This window comes from Delphinus delphis, chromosome 11, assembly GCF_949987515.2.
Source record: "Delphinus delphis chromosome 11, mDelDel1.2, whole genome shotgun sequence".
NCBI lineage: Eukaryota > Metazoa > Chordata > Mammalia > Artiodactyla > Delphinidae > Delphinus > Delphinus delphis.
In genome coordinates, this window is record NC_082693.1 from 46,470,732 (window position 1) to 46,490,004 (window position 19,273).

The window sequence follows — 19,273 nt, forward strand, 5'->3', positions numbered from 1 at the left end:
TTTATTGTAGAGTGGAAATTTTTATCATAAAACTGCGTTAAAGAATTTTGGAGTATGTATATTGGCATAGATAGATAGACAGATAAAGTTTTGAAGGAGATTCTCCAAAATGTTAATCATAAGTATCTCTGGGTTGAGAGGTTTGGGGGCTTTTGATTCTCTTTTTAATATTTTGATTGTTTAATTTTTGTTAATAGATGCATGTATCAATTTTTTATAGTCAGAGAAAATGAAAGTTTTGTTCCTTAAATTAGAAAATATGCATGTGTTTTCTTTTTTTTTTTTTTTTTTTTGCTGTACGCGGGCCTCTCACTGTTGTGGCCTCTCCCGTCGCGGAGCACAGGCTCCGGATGCGCAGGCTCAGCGGCCATGCCTCACGGGCCCAGCCGCTCCGCGCCATGTGGAATCTTCCCGGACTGGGGCACGAACCCGTGTCTCCTGCATCGGCAGGCGGACTCGCAACCACTGCGCCACCAGGGAAGCCCCTGTGTTTTCATTTTGACAGTCAGTGCCAGCAAGAGTTCAAAGCAAGGTGTTGCTTATGTACTACTAGTAGAACTATTAGTGCAATCTTCCTGACAAGTGATTTGACTTAACATTCTTAAAATTTTTATATCTGTTAACCAGCTAGCTTACCTCAATTAATTATCCTATAGAAATACTCAGAGACTTGTGTAAAACGTAAATGCCAAACAATAGGAAATGATTTGAATTTAGTATGGTTCTCTATTTGATAGGCTACCACGAAGAGGATGCTATGAATACTCTTAGATTTTTGCCTCTTTGAATGTGTATGCTGCTGTGATTTGGAAAAAGAAGGAAGAGGAAGTTGAGAGATGGGGGTCATAAGCCATCTTCCCCTCTTTTTGGCAGGTCTGTGGGATCTCTTGCCTTTTTAGTCCTTCCTTTCCTTGCTCCTACACTTTGACCTCTAGTCTCCACTGTTCTTGGTCTCTAGTTGCCACCGTCCTAGTTGTTATTGGTCCATGATTCTAGGTGTTACTTAGAATTACAGGTCCACATTCCTAAACCTTTCTGATAATGTTTTATTTCTGGGACTCAGAACTACTATTGCAGAAACTATTGAAAACAAGAAAGACTCGTTTTTAACCAAATTATTTTACAATATAAAGAGGTATAAAAATGAGTATGAGTATGCCAGGGATACTCATAGATACCAGAATATACATTTTCCATTCAGAGAGCAGAAAGAATTAAATATTTAATAGTTTTGTGTCTTTTTTAAGGGTGGTATAAATATAAATTTTCTTTTCTTGTAAAACTATTAAAAATTATTTTTAAATGCTTTTCCTAAGTACACCTGAGACGTTTTTTGGACAGTTTTTCTTTATATTCAATTTAAGTTTCTGTGCACTCAAGAGCAACCATAATAGAATCTAAAGAGCACTAAACTTATGATCCAGCATACATGGGTTCCCAGGGCTAACAGCTAGAAAAATTCCTCATGAGTAAAATTAAGTTGCTAATCTACAGGATCTCTCCATCTTTCTCCAATATCACAGTAAAAGAGAAATTCCCACTCTATCCAAAGGATTACCTTTTTCTTTTCTTTTTTCTTAAAGTAGAATTCTGTAATCCCAGGTTAAGATAGAATAATATGTATATTTTTAATATATGTGTATGAGTTTTTGTTATAAACAAGGGGTCTATATTGAATTTCTAGTAAGAAATTGTCAATCTTTAATATTAGAATGTATTTTTGAAGCCAAGCCCAGCTCTGAAGATAGGCCTTATTAATGCATCCACAGAAGTCATATTTTTTTTATTTGGCTATTCCAATATAGGAGGAGAAAAAACAAAAGACTTCTATCATTTAAAAAGCCAAGTAGAAAATACTTTTTCATCATAATCATAAATATTTAATCTTAAATAATTTTTCATCTTCATTATGAAATGATTTTTATTGTCCAAAAATATTCCTACACCTCAGTTATAAAAAGAAATTTTTACTGCCTGTGGACAATGTCAGGTTTATTTTTCATGTATTCCCATTTTGTTACTATGTTTAGTGGTTAAATCTAAAGAAAATTTAAATAGATCCCTGACTAAAAGCAAACACAAAAAGCAGCAGCAGCAATAAGGATAACAATAAAATAGCTGCCTCTCACTAAAGGAACTAGGAAAATATTCTGTTTCAGTTTCTTGGCATCTCTGATTATGGTTTTGTTGTTTAAGTCACACGCATGTGGGGAGGTTTCAAAGTAATGTAAATTTGGGGGGAAAGTTCACAGGGTTTGGAGTTTTGGTTCATGTGGATTCACCCACTCCAGTTGTATTTAGGTTAGGTTTCAGATGAAACCAGGTTTCTAAACAGGACTTGATATTACTGCCAATATTCGCATGGCTTAGAGTGAAAACTATCATTATCCCCATTGATAACAAAAGTGAGCATTATGTATTTCTAAGTACTCATTGCACACAGAATGCCTAATGACATTTTCAACTTTTTTTATATGAAATTTATTTTATTTATTTTTATACAGCAGGTTCTTACTAGTTATCTGTTTTATACATATTAGTGTATATATGTCAATCACAATCTCCCAATTCATCCCACCACCCACTACCTGCCCCCCACCCGGGTTTCCCCCCTTGGTGTTGATATGTTGTTCTCTACATCTGTGTCTCTATTTCTGCCTTGCAAACTGGTTCATCTGTACCATTTTTCTAGATTCCACATATATGCATTAATATACGATATTTGTTTTTCTTTTTCTGACTTACTTCACTCTGTGTGACAGTCTCTAGGTCCATCCATGTCTCTACAAATGACCCAATTTCGTTCCTTTCTATGGCTGAGTAATATTCCATTGCATATATGTACCACATTTTCTTTATCCATTCGTCTGTTGATGGGCATTTAGGTTGCTTCCAAGACCTGGCTATTGTAAATAGAACTGCAGTGAACATTGGGGTGCATGTATCTTTTTGAATCATGGTTTTCCCTGGGTATATGCCCATTAGTGGGATTGCTGGGTCATATGGTAGTTCTATTTTTAGTATTGTAAGGAACCTGCATACTTTTCTCCATAGTGGCTGTACCAGTTTACATTCCCACCAACAGTGCAAGAGGGTGCCCTTTTCTCCACACCCTCTCCAGCATTTGTTGTTTGTAGATTTTCTGATGATGTCCATTCTAACCAGTGTGAGGTGATACCTCATTGTAATTTTGATTTGCATTTCTCTAGTAATTAGTGATGTTGCGCAGATTTTCATGTGCCTCTTGGCCATCTGTATGTCTGCTTTGGAGAAATGTCCATTTAGGTCTTCTGCCCAATTTTTGGTTGGGTTGTTTGTTTTTTTTAAATATTGAGCTGCATGTGCTGTTTATGTATTTTGGAGATTAATTCTTTGTCTGTTAGTTCATTTGCAAATATTTCTCCCATTCTGAGGGTTGTCTTTTCATCTTGTTTATAGTTTGCTCTGCTGTGCAAAAGCTTTGAAGTTTCATTAGGTCCCATTTGTTTATTTTTGTTTTTATTTCCATTACTATAGGAGATGGGTCAAAAAAGATCTTGCTGTGATTTGTGTCAAAGAGTGTTTTTCCTATGTTTCCTCTAAGAGTTTTATAGGATCTGACCTTACATTTAGGTCTTTAATCCATTTTGAGTTTATTTTTGTGTATGGTGTTAGAGAGTGTTCTAATTTCATTCTTTTACATGTAGCTGTCCAGTTTTCCCAGCACCACTCATTGAAGAGACTGTCTTTTCTCCATTGTATATCCTTGCCTCCTTTGTCATAGATTAGTTGACCATAGGTGTGTGGGTTTGTCTCTGGGCTTTCTATCCTGTTCCATTGATCTATATTTCTGTTTTTGTGCCAGTACCATATTGTCTTGATTACTGTATCTTTATAGTATAGTCTGAAGTCAGGGAGTGTTATTCCTCCACCTCCATTTTTTTCCCTCTAGATTGCTTTGGCTATTTGGGGTCTTTTGTGTTTCCATACAAATTTTAAGACTTTTTGTTCTAATTCTATAAAAAATGCCATTGGTAATTTGATAGGGATTGCACTGAATCTGTAGATTGCTTTGGGTAGTAGAGTCAGTTTCACAATATTGATTCTTCCAAGCCAAGTACATTGTATATCTCTCCATCTGTTTGTCTTATCTTTGATTTCTTTCATCAGTGTCTTATAGTTTTCTGAGTACAGGTCTTTTACCTACTTAGGTAGGTTTATTCCTAGGTATTTTATTCTTTTTGTTGCAATGGTGAGTGGGATTGTTTCCTTAATTTCTCTTTCTGATTTTTGCTGTTAGTGTATAGGAATGCAAGAGATTTCTGTGCATTAACTTTGTATCCTGCAACTTTACCAAATTCATTGATTAGCTCTAGTAGTTTTCTGGTGGCATCTTTAGGATTCTCTATGGGTAGTATCATGTCATCTGCAAACAGTGACAGTTTTACTTCTCTTCTGATTTGGATTCCTTTTATTTCTTTTTCATCTCTGATTGCTGGAGCTAGGACTTCCAAAACTATGTTGAATAAGAGTGGTGAGTGTGGACATCCTTGTCTTGTTCCTGATCTTAGTGGAAATGCTTTCAGTTCTTCACCATTGAGAATGATGTTTGCTGTGGGTTTGTCATATATGGCCTTTATTATGTTGAGATAGGTTCCCTCTATGCCCACTTTCTGGAGAGTTTTTATCATAATTTGGTGTTGAATTTGTCAAAAGCTTTTTCTGCATTTATTGAGATGATCATATGGTTTTTCTCCTTCAGTTTGTTAATATGGTGTATCACATTGATTGATTTGCATATTTTGAAGAATCCTTGCATCCCTGGGATAAATCCCACTTGATCGTGGTGTATGATTCTTTTCATGTGTTGTTGGATTCTGTTTGCTAGTATTTTGTTGAGGAATTTTGCATCTATATTCATCAGCGATATTGGTCTGTAATTTTCTTTTTTTGTAGTATCTTTGTCTCTTTTTGGTATCAGGGTGATGGTGGCCTCATAGAATGAGTTTGGGAATATTCCTTCCTCTGCAATTGTTTGGAAGAGTTTGAGAAGGATGAGTGTTAGCTCTTCTCTAAATGTTTGATAGAATTCACCTGTGAAGTCATCTGGTCCTGGACTTTTGTTTGTGGGAAGATTTTTAATCACAGTTTCCATTTCGTTACTTGTGATTGGTCTGTTCATATTTTCTATTTCTTCCTGGTTCAGTCTTGGAAGGTTATACCTTTCTAAGAATTTGTCCATTTCTTCCAGGTTGTCCATTTGATTGACATAGAGTTGCTTGTAGTAGTCTCCTATGATGCTTTGTATTTCTGTGGTGTCCATTGTAACTTCTCCTTTTTCATTTCTAATTTTATTGATTTGAGTCCTCTCCCTCTTTTTCTTGAGGAGTCTGGCTAAAGGTTTATCAATTAGCAGATTTTAGTTTTATTGATCTTTGCCATTGTTTTCTTTATTTCTATTTCATTTATTTCTGCCCTGATCTTTATGATTTCTTTCCATCTACTAACTTTGGATTTTGTTTGTTGTTCTTTCCCTAGTTCCTTTAGTTTAAGGTTACATTGTTTATTTGAGATTTTTCTTGTTTCTTGAGGTAGCATTGTATTGCTATAAACTTCCCTCTTACTACTGCTTTTGTTGCATCCCATAGGTTTTGGATCATCATGTTTTCATTGTCATTTGTCTCCAGGCATTTTTTAATTTCTTCTTTGATTTCTTCAGTCATCTCTTGGTTATTTAATAAAGTATTGTTTAGCCTCCATGTGTTCGTGTTTTTTACGGTTTTTTCCCTATAAGTGAAAAGATGCTTGATATGATTTCAATTTTCTTTAATTTACCAAGGCTTGATTTGTGAGCTAAGTGTGATCTATACTGGAGAATGTTCCGTGTTCACTTGAGAAGAAAATGTAATCTGCTGTATTCAGATGGAATGTCCTATAAATATCAATTAAATCTATCGGGTCTGTTATGTCATTTAAAGCTTGTGTTTCCTAATAAATTTTCCGTCTCGATGATCTGTCTTTTGGTGTAACTGAGGTCTTAAAATCCCCCACTATTATTGGGTTACTGTCGATTTCCCCTTTTATAGCTATTAGCATTTGCCTTATGTATTGAGGTGCTCCTATGTTGGGTGCATATATATCTATAATTATTATATCTTCTTCTTGGATTGATCCCCTGATCATTATGTAGTGTCCTTCCTTGTCTCTTATAACATTCTTTATTTTAAAGTCTATTTTACCTGATATGAGTATTGCTACTCCAGCTTTCTTTTGATTTCCATTTGCATGGAATATCTTTTTCCATCCTCTCACTTTCAGTCTGTATGTGTCCCTAGGTCTGAAGTGGGTCTCTTGTAGACAGCATATATATGGGTCTTGTTTTTGTGTCCATTCAGCGAGCCTATGTCTTTTGGCTGGAGCATTTAATCCATTCACATTTAAGGTAATTATCGATATGTATGTTCCTATTACAATTTTCTTAATCGTTTTGGGTTTGTTTTTGTAGGTCCATTTCTTCTCTTGTGTTTCTCACTTAGAAAAGTTGCTTTAGCATTTGTTGTAGAGCTGGTTTGGTGGTGCTGAATTCTCTTAGTTTTTTCTTGTCTATAAGCTTTTGGTTTCTCCATCAAATCTGAATAAGATCCTTGCCAGGTAGAGTAATCTTGGTTGTAGGTTCTTCCCTTTCAAGACTTTAAATATATTGTGCCACTCCCTCTGGCTTGTAGAGTTTCTGCTGAGAAATCAGCTGTTAACCTTATGGGAGTTCCCTTGTATGTTATTTGTCATTTTTCCCTCATTGCTTTCAATAATTTTTCTTTGTCTTTAATTTTTATCAATTTGATAACTATGTGTTTCAGCATGTTTCTCCTTGGGTTTATCTTTCCTGGGACTCTCTGTGACTCCTGGACTTGGGTGGCTATTTCCCTTCCCATGTTAGGCAAGTTTTCAACTATAATCTCTTCAAATATTTTCTTGGGTGCTTTCTCTCTCTCTTCTCCTTCTGGGACCCCCATAATGCAAATGTTGGTGCGTTTTATGTTGTCCCAGAGACCTCTTAGGCTTTCTTCATTTCTTTTCATTCTTTTTTCTTTATTCTGTTCCGTGGCAGTGATTTCCACCATTCTGTCTTCCAGGTCACTTATCTGTTCTTCTGCCTCAGTTATTCTGCTATTGATTCCTTCTAGTGTATTTTTCATTTCAGTTATTGTATTGTTCATTTCTGTTCTTTAATTCTTCTAGGTCTTTGTTAAACATTTCTTGCATCTTCTCAATCTTTGCCTCCATTCTTTTTCTGAGGTCCTGGATCATCTTCACTATCAGTATTCTGAATTCTTTTTCTGGAAGGTTGCCTATCTCCTCTTCATTTAGTTGTTTTTCTGGGGTTTTATCTTGTTTCTTCATCTGGTACATAGTCCTCTGCCTTTGCATCTTGTCTATCTTTCTGTGAATATGGCTGCAGGATTGTAGTTCTTCTTGCTTCTGCTGTCTGCCCTCTGGTGGATTGACATTTTTAACTTTGGAAAGAGCTGCTTTTATTTAAGTATACTGAGCTGAAAGGTTGGTTTTATAAGATTTTAGCATCAGTAAAATGGAAACAAACTTAATTTTGTTCCATTGAAAATATAAGGTCACTTATTATGGATCAATGAAAAATTATGCATTATTATCATGAATTGTTAAATCATACATGTATCAGACACCTAAAGAGAATGTGAATACTGTTGAGGAAATGAGTTTTCCAAAAGGTGCTTTGTTTTATATTAATGCATAATGTACATCGGAGCATGTTTTTTCTCTCCAATACATTTGCTTTTATATTTTTATCAAAGTACTTTGCTTTTCAGCCATATTTCTTATAATGTCTTACTAAAGAAAAGTTCATGCAACCTATACAAAGTGTGATGGCATGACAAGGGGGGAATTTTTGCAATGAATTCATTACATTTACAAAACACTTTATATTTGCAAAGTTATTTATATATAGTGTTTCATTGCTCATCAAATAACTTAATTGTGCAAATATTATCTACTGTGATCAGATGATAACACTATGTCCCGGAGAGATTAACAGTTGCTAGTTCAATGGTGCATTTGAAAAAAAGCATCCAGTTCTTCTAACCTCTTATCAAATGTTCTTTTCACTACCACACTGAGGGAGGGGATCATTAACTCAAATACTGGAGGCTATCACACTGACATGAATCCTTGATCATAAATGACCTAAATTATTTTGATCTACAGCTGTTTAAATTAAAATTCAACAAATAATTGCTCAACTTCATTTTATGCTGACTGCAGAGACTTGGCCTTGGAGGGCCTGAAAAGGGGATCTATTACCCAGAAAATACAGAAAAGTTTTTACTGGATTGAATTAAAGTGATTCACTTCTTTTTTCTTCTTTAAAGATCTTTTCATTGATTGTTATTTTTAAAAATCCCTTAGGAAATTCTTTATAAATGAATAAGGTTGATTTTGTGATTAAACTACATTCTGCTACTTGTTGTTTTCCTCACTTGGAGTGCTTGGAACTTTCTCCCTCTCCATGTCTACTTTCACTTCATCTATACACCTGTTACCCCAAGTAGCTTTTGCTCATTCTTTCTACCCTTTAATCTCTTTTGTGCTCACTTAAAATAGGCTTTCTGTGAAGGTGCATTTCAATCTTGGGGTGGGGTATTTAAAAGTAAAAATTTAAAGAACAGAGTAATGTACTTAACAATCTTCCAGTATTAATTCTGCCTTTATAAGCATATATTGAGCTGAGAAAATTATTTTAATGACGTTTTTAATCAGTTTCTTCAGGCTCTTGACCAAAATCTTTTGAGATTTTTACCAAGTGTAGAGGTCTCTCCAATATTGGGAATTAAAAAATGATTAAGACCCAGTCCTTGATCTTGAGAATCCTTGAGTTGAGAAAATCTTCCAGTTGAGTACATTGGCATATTTATTTTTGCCCAATTTGCAGATTTTTTGCAGAATGTTTAATAGGTCTTTGATTTAACCATCACTCTGTGACTCTGACAGTCCATACAATGGAATTTCATTTGTTACATTAAATTGGAAGGGAAGGGATGGGTTAGACCACTAAGCCTTCTTGGGTAATAAAAGCGATCTTAAAGAAGAATTGATCGCTTACACTGATACAGTTTTGTCAAATTTGGAGAGCCATAATTAACTATGTATTAAAGAAAAATCACAACTCATTTTCTGACGTTCTATCTGACTAGATTAAATTCTTAGTTTTTCTTTTTTCAAAATTGGTTTGAATTTTCTAGCCACTATCACTACAAATGACCTGTCTCAGTTTAGAGGGATAATATTTTGAAGAGATTTATATAAAGCATTTCATACGCATATCAGTATTTAGGTTTTTCCTCATAAACATTTTTTAGGTTAGCTGATTAAATATTAAAATTTTTCCTAGCTGTGAAGTAGGATTTTTTCCCAAGATTTCCAAAGCCTGGTTACTGAAAACGATGAAACCCTATATTTTATTGGGAAAGAGCTCTAAGGATTTAAACCTTTAATCAAGACTTGCTAAGTGCTTGAGTTTATAAATTGTTTATGAGTTAACCAGGACTCTCCAACCAAATCTGTTCTGCTTGAGTGTTAAGGGCTGGTTCTCTGCTTACAGTATCCTAGACAGTACAGGTTTCCATGTTCACATGTGACTGGAGCCAAGATGAGATGAGAGTGGTCTGATCATGTATAGAAATGCTGAAACATTGTTGGCATGGATCCACTCAAAGTTACTGGGTTTTCACTTGAGAAGGAGTCTGGAAATGTGTTTTAAATGACATTCTATCTTCTCTTCTGCTTGTCTCTTAAAACCCTTGCCTGTCCCCTGTAGCCGATGTAACACATACACTCTTCCAGGAGGACAGTCAGACAAGCACAGGGTTTGATTCATAGCCAGCTTTGTTCCAACACAGTTGTATGAGAGCCACATTCATGAAGCTAATGACCCTTTTCTGGCCCTGCTGCAGAATTCCAAGTGTTCTTCCCAGATGGCTGTGCAGCTTCAGCCCCACCAGCAGGCTGGAGTCTTCATCCATCCAACAAAAGAGATGTCTGCTTCACTCTGGAATGTTAGCATGGCATTTCTAATGATGACAATACCAAGATTTATGCAACTGCAGTTATATATGCAGAAGACAATACTGTTAGGTAAAGAGTGGATTTTTTTTCTTGGCCATCCATTCTAAGAAATGATATGCAGCTGTATCCTATCTTTAACATCAGGAGAATACTTTCATTTATGCGTTCAATCAGTTATTAAAAACTCATTTGCTGAGCACCACTCACTGTGTTTGTCTCTGTGGTAGGTGCTGGGGATACGGAAACAAATAATACATGTTTCATTTCTATAGGCTATAGACCCATAAACAGTTATTAATGAGACAGATGAGGGAGGTATGCCTAAAGGTAACAAAGAGGCAAGAGTAAACAACATTGCTCTGGGGGAGAGAAAACGGGAAGCAGGAAAGGCTCCACAGAGGAAGCGGTTCGAGTGGAACATGTGATGTTTTTTATTTATTTGTTCCTGTTTCTTATTGTCTTATAAAGTGAAGGAAATTTTCCTTACTCAATTTAACATTAATAGTTTTAATTTTACATCAATGATGTCTTTTAATTCCCGTAACAAATGCCACAGTGTGTGTGTTATTCCTTTTTACTTATCAGAAAGTTGAACTTCAGAGATTAAGTGACTTACTCAAGGTCACTTAACTGGTAATTGGAGAAACTGGAGCTAAAAATACTCCCGTGGCACCAATTCTGCTTTTTTCACCAACATACTGCCTCTATTTGATGGTATTTTGGCTTCATAGACATAATACTTCATGACTTAAATTCAGCTCACGCCTGATTAACCAATTTGATTTTAGTTGACCCAGATGCTAAGGAATTTGCTTTTGCTTTTGATTGCAAATATTAGAGGAACATAAAAGAATTATACAAGGCATGGCATTGGCACTTGAGTGATTTAGTTCACAAAAATCTTATGACGCAGCTACTTTGTTTCCATTTTACAGATAAGCAAACTGAATCTCAGAGTAATGAAGTAACTTGCTCAAAGTTGCATAGTTAGTATATAGAAGAGCTTGGGTTTAGTCTTGGCAGTCTGGTTCCAGAGCTCACCACTATGTTCTGATACCTGATAAGTCACAAGTTTAGTCCACCCTATGGTAGTTCAAGAATTAATGAAATAGATGATTCAAACTATCTGGAGATCCTTTCCAGACTTTTAAAAATATAAGATTATTTTACTGTATAAACCTGAAGAGAAAGTAGAAAAGATAGGGTATTGGGACACCTACACTCTGCTTTTTCCCAATTTACCACTTTACATCTGTTCTTCTAAAAAACATAGGATGATGTAACAGTTTCGTATTTACGCATGACAATTTGTATATTAATGATGGCTTTACGCCTTAAAAGCAAGTGTATACAAGTGTGTTAGATGCCCTTACATCCTTCCTGTCCACACTGTCAAAGAAGTGCTTTCCCCAAAACATAGTAATGCTTTGTTCCCATTTCTTTGGTTCACCTCCTCTATTTGGCTAGGAAACAGGCGAATCTATCCAACAGATTCAAATTTGTTTGTATTTCTCTATCCTAGAAGGGCTTCTGGGATTTTCTCTCAAGAGCATTTAGGAAAAAGAGGAGAAAAGGTGGGAGAGAGAAGAAAAGTAAGAGAGAATGTAAATTCCAGGAGCCTGAGAATAAGCATGCCAGTTTTTTGATTGATGACTCAGTTCGGTGTGGTATATGTGTTTGGTGTGGTATAGGTGGTATATGTTTGGTGTGGTATATCACACAATCCTAAAAATTAGTGATGAGAAGACTTTCTGTGAAGAAGTCAGCCGTTTAGTGCAGCAAATGCTCTGGTTCTTATTCGCTACATGGAACCAAAAAACAAAACGCCCACTGTGACACTTAGAATGGACTTTCAAACTATCTGTTTTAAGATTATTTTTAGAATATATATAGTCTAAAATTTTAATATTTGATTAGTTTCCTTTCCTTAGCATCATACTTACATAAAATATTCACGGGCAATTAGAGAAGATGGTAGCAGGGTGGGGAATCCAGATGTGCCATGGAGATTTTGAACCAGTTATTACTCTTTATCCATGTGATGAAGATTAGGGATCTAACTCTAACTGAAAAACGAAAGAGGCACCATTTGTCCCAGTTGGAAAGCCAGATTTCATAGCAATTATAGTTCATTGGTTAAGTAGAAGTTAAAGAGCAAGGGAAACATCAACAGCTCCATACACCTGTGACAGATGGGTGCGGCAGCCTAAGGGTATGTGAAATATTCCATCACACAGGAACAAAGAAAAAACTTAAATCTAAGAAGAAAGAATACCATCATTGGCTCGGGATGGTGCTTGATTTAATCAGATGCCTTATATTGAGGGTCTATATTGTGTAGAAAATAATTTGAGCAGTTATGATATGCAGTATTTTGTTCAGACATAATCTTCTGAATATTGAAGTTCTTTTCTGCAGGTTTGATTTCCCTAATGGTCAAATTAATAGTGACTAGTTTACTAAGTAGATAATTCAGGGGAATCAAGTTAGCATACAATGAACCTGCCTCACAAGTTTACCTGGTAGTGGTAAAATGTCCACATTCTTAATCTCTGATTATAAAATTAATTCTAAAAAATTTAATTGTATTTCCAGCTGCTGCAGAATATGGCGTAAACTGAATGTTACGTGGGACTACTATTAATTCAGGGGTTTTTTTGCTCATCTTCTGAACTGGTTGAGTACTTTACTTTGTAGGACTGGTTGACTTAGAGAATGCTTTCAGAAAAGTGCATGGAATAAAATATTGTAGCTTGCTCCCCCCCAAAACAAAAATGTGTATATATTTAAAATGAACCTAAACAGATGGCAAAAGGACTGCTTAGAAGTTGTTTTTATTTTAAAATGGCTAAAGTAAAATAAAACATGAGAATAACTGAATTAATTGAATTACTATTGGTTTCAGCTTAGCTCTTTTGGAATTGCAGAATTATTTTTACTGCCATTATATGAGAATCATTTTTAAAGCGTTATCTTGATATAGAAATATGTATTTTAAGTGCTAGCCCAAAATTAAAAGAAGAGTATTTTTTTAACACTATCAGAGGGAGGGAGGGAGGGAGAGAGAGAGAGGCTGTGAAGGGGCGAAGGGGAAGGGATAGAGACTGAATATTAGATAAATGTGATAAGCAAGGGAAACTATTTATGTAGCATCTGATTTCTGAATTACTCTTCTTGTGTTCTTCCATAGAAACAGGAAGTGCTATGTCACATGAAATTACTAAAATAATACATTCTCATAGCTTCTTGAGGGAAAATTATGTTGAATCTGATCAAAGAATAATGCAGTGAGCGAAGCAGGAGATTAGCAGAGACTATCATTGCCTTTGATTGTCCTTTGTTATCACCTCTAATTCCAAGGTTATTAGTCACTCACATGTAGTGAGGCATCTCATCTCCAATATCAATTGCTTTGTTAAAATCCCATAAGAATCTCTACTGCTCCCCAGAGCACTAACGTAACCCAAAGATTGACGTGTTTGTAATCAAGTCGTGTACCAGAAAAATAATATATTTGCCGAAAGTGAAGCCATTTTCCATCTTCTGTCACTAGACTTAATTAGGTAGTTAGGTGACTTAAAAGGATTTTCTTGGTGTATGTCAAGTAAAGTTAAACTTGTTGTGAATCCTCCTACTTAGAATGAGATTGTGAAAGATAAGCTTTACACAGAAAGTAATTGACTAATCACTTCTAGAATCCATTTCTCTTTCTTCAGATATTGCTATTGGGTTCAGCCTGGTTTCTCTTGCCTTATCCTAAAGTAGAATTTCAGTTGTGCTGATGATATCGTAATTCATAAGATGATGACATCATAATTCATAATTCCTCCACATTCCCCAGAGTCAGAACATATACACTAAGATCATTCCGGTGGCAATTAGCCATTACAGATTCAAGATATAACAGCACCACCACTGTCTACAAATTGGCACCTGCCGTCGGCACTTGCCATCTGCCTCTACAAGGATTACATCATGAGCTGCTGCAGCCGCTGATTTTCAACACCCCCTGAAAGGAGTTCAGAGTGGAGAGCAGAAATGAGGCACTCTGTGCTCTGAGAAAACTGGCAGAACAGGTCTTCAGATAGTTAGATAGTTTTATTTTCAGAAGCCGATTTTATGAGCCCAATTCTTCCCTCATATCTAGAAAAGCACTAAAATCCTTCACGGGGACGACTGGTCCTCATGACTAGAGGAAACCTTCTGCAAAAAATTTTGCAGAAATTTTTGTGCTTTCTGCAAAAAATTTGTGCTTGATTGTATGTGCTCCCCCTTCACCAAAATCACATATATACAGACCATCCCCCCTACCTCTTTGGAGCAGTTTCTCAGAGCTATCTGAAATGCTGTCTCCCAGGCTATAGTCCTCATTCTGCCCCAAATAAAACTTGACTCACAATTCTCAGGTTGTGCATTATTTTAAGTCGACACCACCAACAATAAATTAACATCATTATGCACATAATCAAGTGCAGCCACATAATATCAAAAGTACTAATGACAAATATTCAGTTAAAAAGTGAAAGTTCTGAGGAAAAGTGAAAAAATACCAAGGTATCAGTGGGACTCTTGGAAACGGTTTCCAAATTGATTTCTTCTGAGTTCAAATTTTTTAATGTGATGGAGCTTATTTTTTTTTGGTGTTGGGCCAGAAAAATATCTTATATCTTAAAATACCAACTTAGTGATGTACAAATAAGCATAAAGTCATGAATTTTAAAGTGAAAAAGGAAACTTAGCCTTCATTTAGCCCAATGTTTACAATAATGACAGATCATCAGAATTACCTAGAATTGCACATACACACACACACATATATGTGTGTGTGTGTATATATATATTTGTATTTATGGTGTACATATATATATATGTGTATGTTGTTTGGCTTCATTTCTGGAGATTCAGTTCTAATTTAGTAGGTCTAGAGACTAGCAAAGCAAGGTTTCTGATGACCATCCAGGTTTGGAAGTCATTTATGTTACAACTTCCATAATTTTGCATATGAGGCAACTGAAGTCTATGTGGATTGGCCAACCTACCAGTTGTCATACAGCCAATGGATAGGAGTCAGGGATAAAACCCAGGCTTCCTGATTCTTGACTTTTCCCATTAACCCAGGCTTCTTCAAGATGTTCTGTGAGAAATGGCTAATCCTGTCTCTCACTTCACTTATAGTTTTTATCTAGTTTTTGTTTAATGAAAAATTATTTATGCTGCTAATTCACTCCTTAGCCTTTGAAGGTAACTAGACATTGTGTTTGTACATAAAAATAAAGCTGCTAACACTTGGTCCCTTTGATTGGAAACAGCTTTCACGTGTTTTCTCATTTCACTTGTTAAGATTTATCTTCTAACTGGTGTTTTTTTTTCCACTTCAAATTTAAACTATTTAAATCCAGAAAAAAGCAAATTGTTTATTAAACTCATATGCTTAACAATTTCAGAGAAGTCGGCCAATGAATTGTTTATTGAGAGGGTTGTGTTCTTTCCTTCTTCCTTTCTTTCTCTCTTCTCCTCCCTCTTATAATCCCAAAAGGTAATGGCAGATTGTAATAGCTGAAACATAATGTAATATACTGATTTCTTTGCCTGGTGTATGTATGACTGCCCTCTGTTGGATGAAATTAGATCTGCTCTAATATGTTAGACTGTCTTGCCCTCTAGTGGTTTGTGCAGAAGATAGTAATGAGGACATTGGGGAACACTACCTGAAGGATCAGTCATTTCTTCGCAAATAATTGGTATTTTCACAAAATTCAACCAAAAGCCTGATTTAATAATAACTATAATTTAAAATGTAAGAACTCACCCTGACTGTGCCTCAAATTTCCTTTATGGATAAATCAATAGGATCATTAAGTTAAATTAAATGAATGTGTTTTATAAGGAATGTGAAATTTATGGTTACTTTTGATACATAACTCAATTTATCACTTATTTAACCAGAAACTTCTAATAGGTCATTTTTTGAAAATGAAATTTCCTGAAGTGGAATGAATTGTATTCACTATGACTGAGATTCTACCAACTGAAGCAGAGGCAAGCAGCAGAGATTTTTAATTTTTAAAAAACACTCATTTTTGAAGAAAAAAACATTTGTGACTTAAAATATGAAAGCCAAGTTGCCTATTGTAAATTTACTACCCTTTAAACTTAGTTGAAACATAAACTTCATAATTTATCATTTAATTAATTCAAAGTCAATTGAGCATAACCTATTTTTTCCAGCTCTCAGGTGAACATGAAATAAATAAGATTCTTGCTCTTTTAGCCTACAGTAATCAGATTTGAAGATGCTGGCAGGGCTGAGTCTTGTTTCTAAGAATAGATTAATTTTTTCCATTTGTTCTATTACCCTAAATTTACCACTCTCATGGCTCTTGTTTATCAGCTCAGTAATTCATCTCTGAATCTCCAGGGTAGAGTATAGTACATGAACCATGGTGGACCTTTAATAAATCGCTTTTTCCAACACCTCTTCTAAGCCTTACCTCTTCTCTTGCTCCCTCTGGTGTCCAAGAAACCCTGAGTCCCTATCATCAAAACCTCCACTGAAAGGTAAATCAGGCATCATTGCCTTAAAATAAAGTCAATAATTTATTTGTCCAGGAGTAAAAACATACAAAGCCTTTTCTTGAGCTTAAAATTGAGGACTGGACTTCCCTAGTGGCGCAGTGGTTAAGAAACCACCTGCTAATGCAGGGGACGCGGGTTCGAGCCCTTGTCCGGGAAGATCCCACATGCCGCGGAGCAACTAAGCCCGTGTGCCACAACTACTGAGCCCACGTGATGCAACTACTGAAGCCCGCATGCCTAGAGCCCGTGCTCTGCAACAAGAGAAGCCACTGCAATGAGAAGCCCGCACACCGCAATGAAGAAGAGCCCCGCTGCCGCTCCCAGGAACCAGAGAAAGCCCGTGCACAGAAACTAAGACCCAACACAACCGAAAAATAAATAAAATTTTAAAAAATAAGTAAAATATAAAATTGAGGACTTACAGGTGTATATATACACACACCTATATATAGAATAGATGCCTATATATGTACATATATAAAAGCTTTGTATATACGTATACACATACACATAAATAGATAAAGGATAGATTCTGGAGGAGAAAGGGTGGCTATTTCTAGCCCAGTGAAAGAGATTACCATGTAGGTATTTATGTTCTTTCTTTAGGAAAAAAAAAAATTTTGTCTTCTCACTTTATAAGACCATATGCCTTAAAAAGCAAAGCTACCTCATCTGTTGTTTTGTTTTTTTTTTAAATCTAGTGTTCATTCTTTTCATTTTTCCCAGATCATATTTGCTCCTTTTTAAAAGTGTGGTTTGGACACCAGACACCTGAAATTGGAAATAATTAGGCCAAGGAACTTGCCATTTGCTGTCTGTACCAGCAGGAGTGACATTCAGCCAGGTAAGTCATACAGGTTGTGTAGAGCTGGTATCTATCCTGGTTGATTGCTGTATATGTTCTGATGAGCTGGTGCTTATTACATATTTTAATGATCCCCATAGGGCAACAGGAGGTTTTCATTTGTCCACACCAGAACCTTGCATGTGCCGCTCCCTCCTTCTACTCACTTTTACTTTCTCTAATACTGAATTCTCAGCCATATTAGACCTAGAACTCTTCATATTTGTTATTCTAAAAACTCTAGGATAGAGTTGATCGCGACTGCATTTGTGTACTTTGTAAGAAACCCTATTAAGGTACTTCTCATTGTCTAGCATAATTCCTGAGCGCTGGGAACTTTAGCTATGAACATTGGTTTTTAATTTAAAAATAATTGTTAAACTTATCTTGCACTTCAAAATTTTTACCTTTTCATTCTTTTGGGAGATCGTATTTTAGTCAGATGTTATATATTCTAACTAAGACCTTTTGCATTTTATCTCTTGTCTCATATGTTCTATCTTTCTATACATTCTAGATTTTTAAAAATATTCTTTCATCTTTCAATTAATTAATCTTCCAACTTTTTTTTAATTTCTAGAAGCTATTTCTTGTGCATGGATTTTTCTCATAGCATACCATTCTTATAATGTTTTAAGGATACTATATCTTATTTAGTCTCTCTGAAAAGCAATTTGCTTTTCAACAAATTCTCTTCATCATGATATACAAATTATATGTTTCTATTGGTTTTCCTCTATCATGATGCAGATATCCTCCAGTCTGTGTTGAAGACTGGTTTTATGCTCATATTTAACAAGGAAAAAATAGGAAGCTGTGTGTGTGTGTGTGTGTGTGTGTGTGTGTGTGTGTGTGTAAAGTTCAGCAGACTTCAAATTACAGGAGTGGATAGGAATAACCATTAAATGAGAAAACCTCTGAATACCGAGAGCTTTACTCTATAGTTTTTCATTCAGAGGGCTGTGCTGATGATCCAGAGATAAATGATGCCACTTTTTCTTTTAGAGAGAATAACCCTTTGCTTTCGTCCATTGCTAAGAGGCCTGGTAGCAGGGGTACTGCCTGTGGTGGTGGGAGACTTCTGCTCTCTGCTAACCTCAGGGTCCCTGAGTCAAAGTCACTCAAGTGTCTCCTGGAGCAGGTTAAATCTCTTCTTGACCTTGTTGCCTGAGGAGTTCTTCCCACTCATCCTAGTCTATAGTGTTCTGCCACTTCTCATCCTTTTTCCTTTTGTCTTCTTCTAAAATGCATGAGTTATTTGTCAGTTAATAGCATCTTCATCATTTTCTTCATTGTTGTAAAATTTATACCTCTTTATTTTCTATACTATCAATTTAAGATGCAGGGATGAAAAGAGATATATGCCTGGGGTCAGGCCACCATTTTGAAACGGAAGTCCTAAGAAGGACCAAGAGAGAGAACACCAAACACTTGTACTGCCCTGGTGATGAGAAAATAGAGAGTGACAGAGAGCAGTTCAGGAAGACATATGTTAAGGCCTGTCATGTTCTTAAAGCCTATCTATTGGATTAAATACACTATCCTTATTTAAATCCCATAATAAAATACTAGAATTAAACTGCTCTCTGAGGTCATCTTGCCAAACTTCAATTTGGAGGTTGGAATTCCTTCTATACCATTTCACTCAATCTGCTTCCAAAATATACTTAGTCATGCTCACTGAGTACTTAATGAAGCAATGCACATTGTTGGAAAATTTCGACTTTGTTAGAAACTAACAAAGAAATGAATTCGGCTTCTCTTTTAGTTTCACCC

The 19,273-nt window shown here is 35.7% G+C and overlaps 1 long non-coding RNA gene across 1 annotated transcript in view; it reads left to right on the forward strand.

Annotated features, from left to right (window-relative positions):
- The window catches only part of LOC132433838 (uncharacterized), a 67,798-nt gene extending 48,817 nt beyond the window's left edge, over window positions 1–18,981 (forward strand). Inside the window, exons 2-3 of the long non-coding RNA XR_009521217.1 lie at window positions 17,380–17,497; window positions 18,837–18,981. This is a non-coding gene — a long non-coding RNA (uncharacterized lncRNA). The remainder of the gene's footprint in view (window positions 1–17,379; window positions 17,498–18,836) is intronic.
- The last annotated feature ends 292 nt before the right edge of the window (window positions 18,982–19,273 follow it).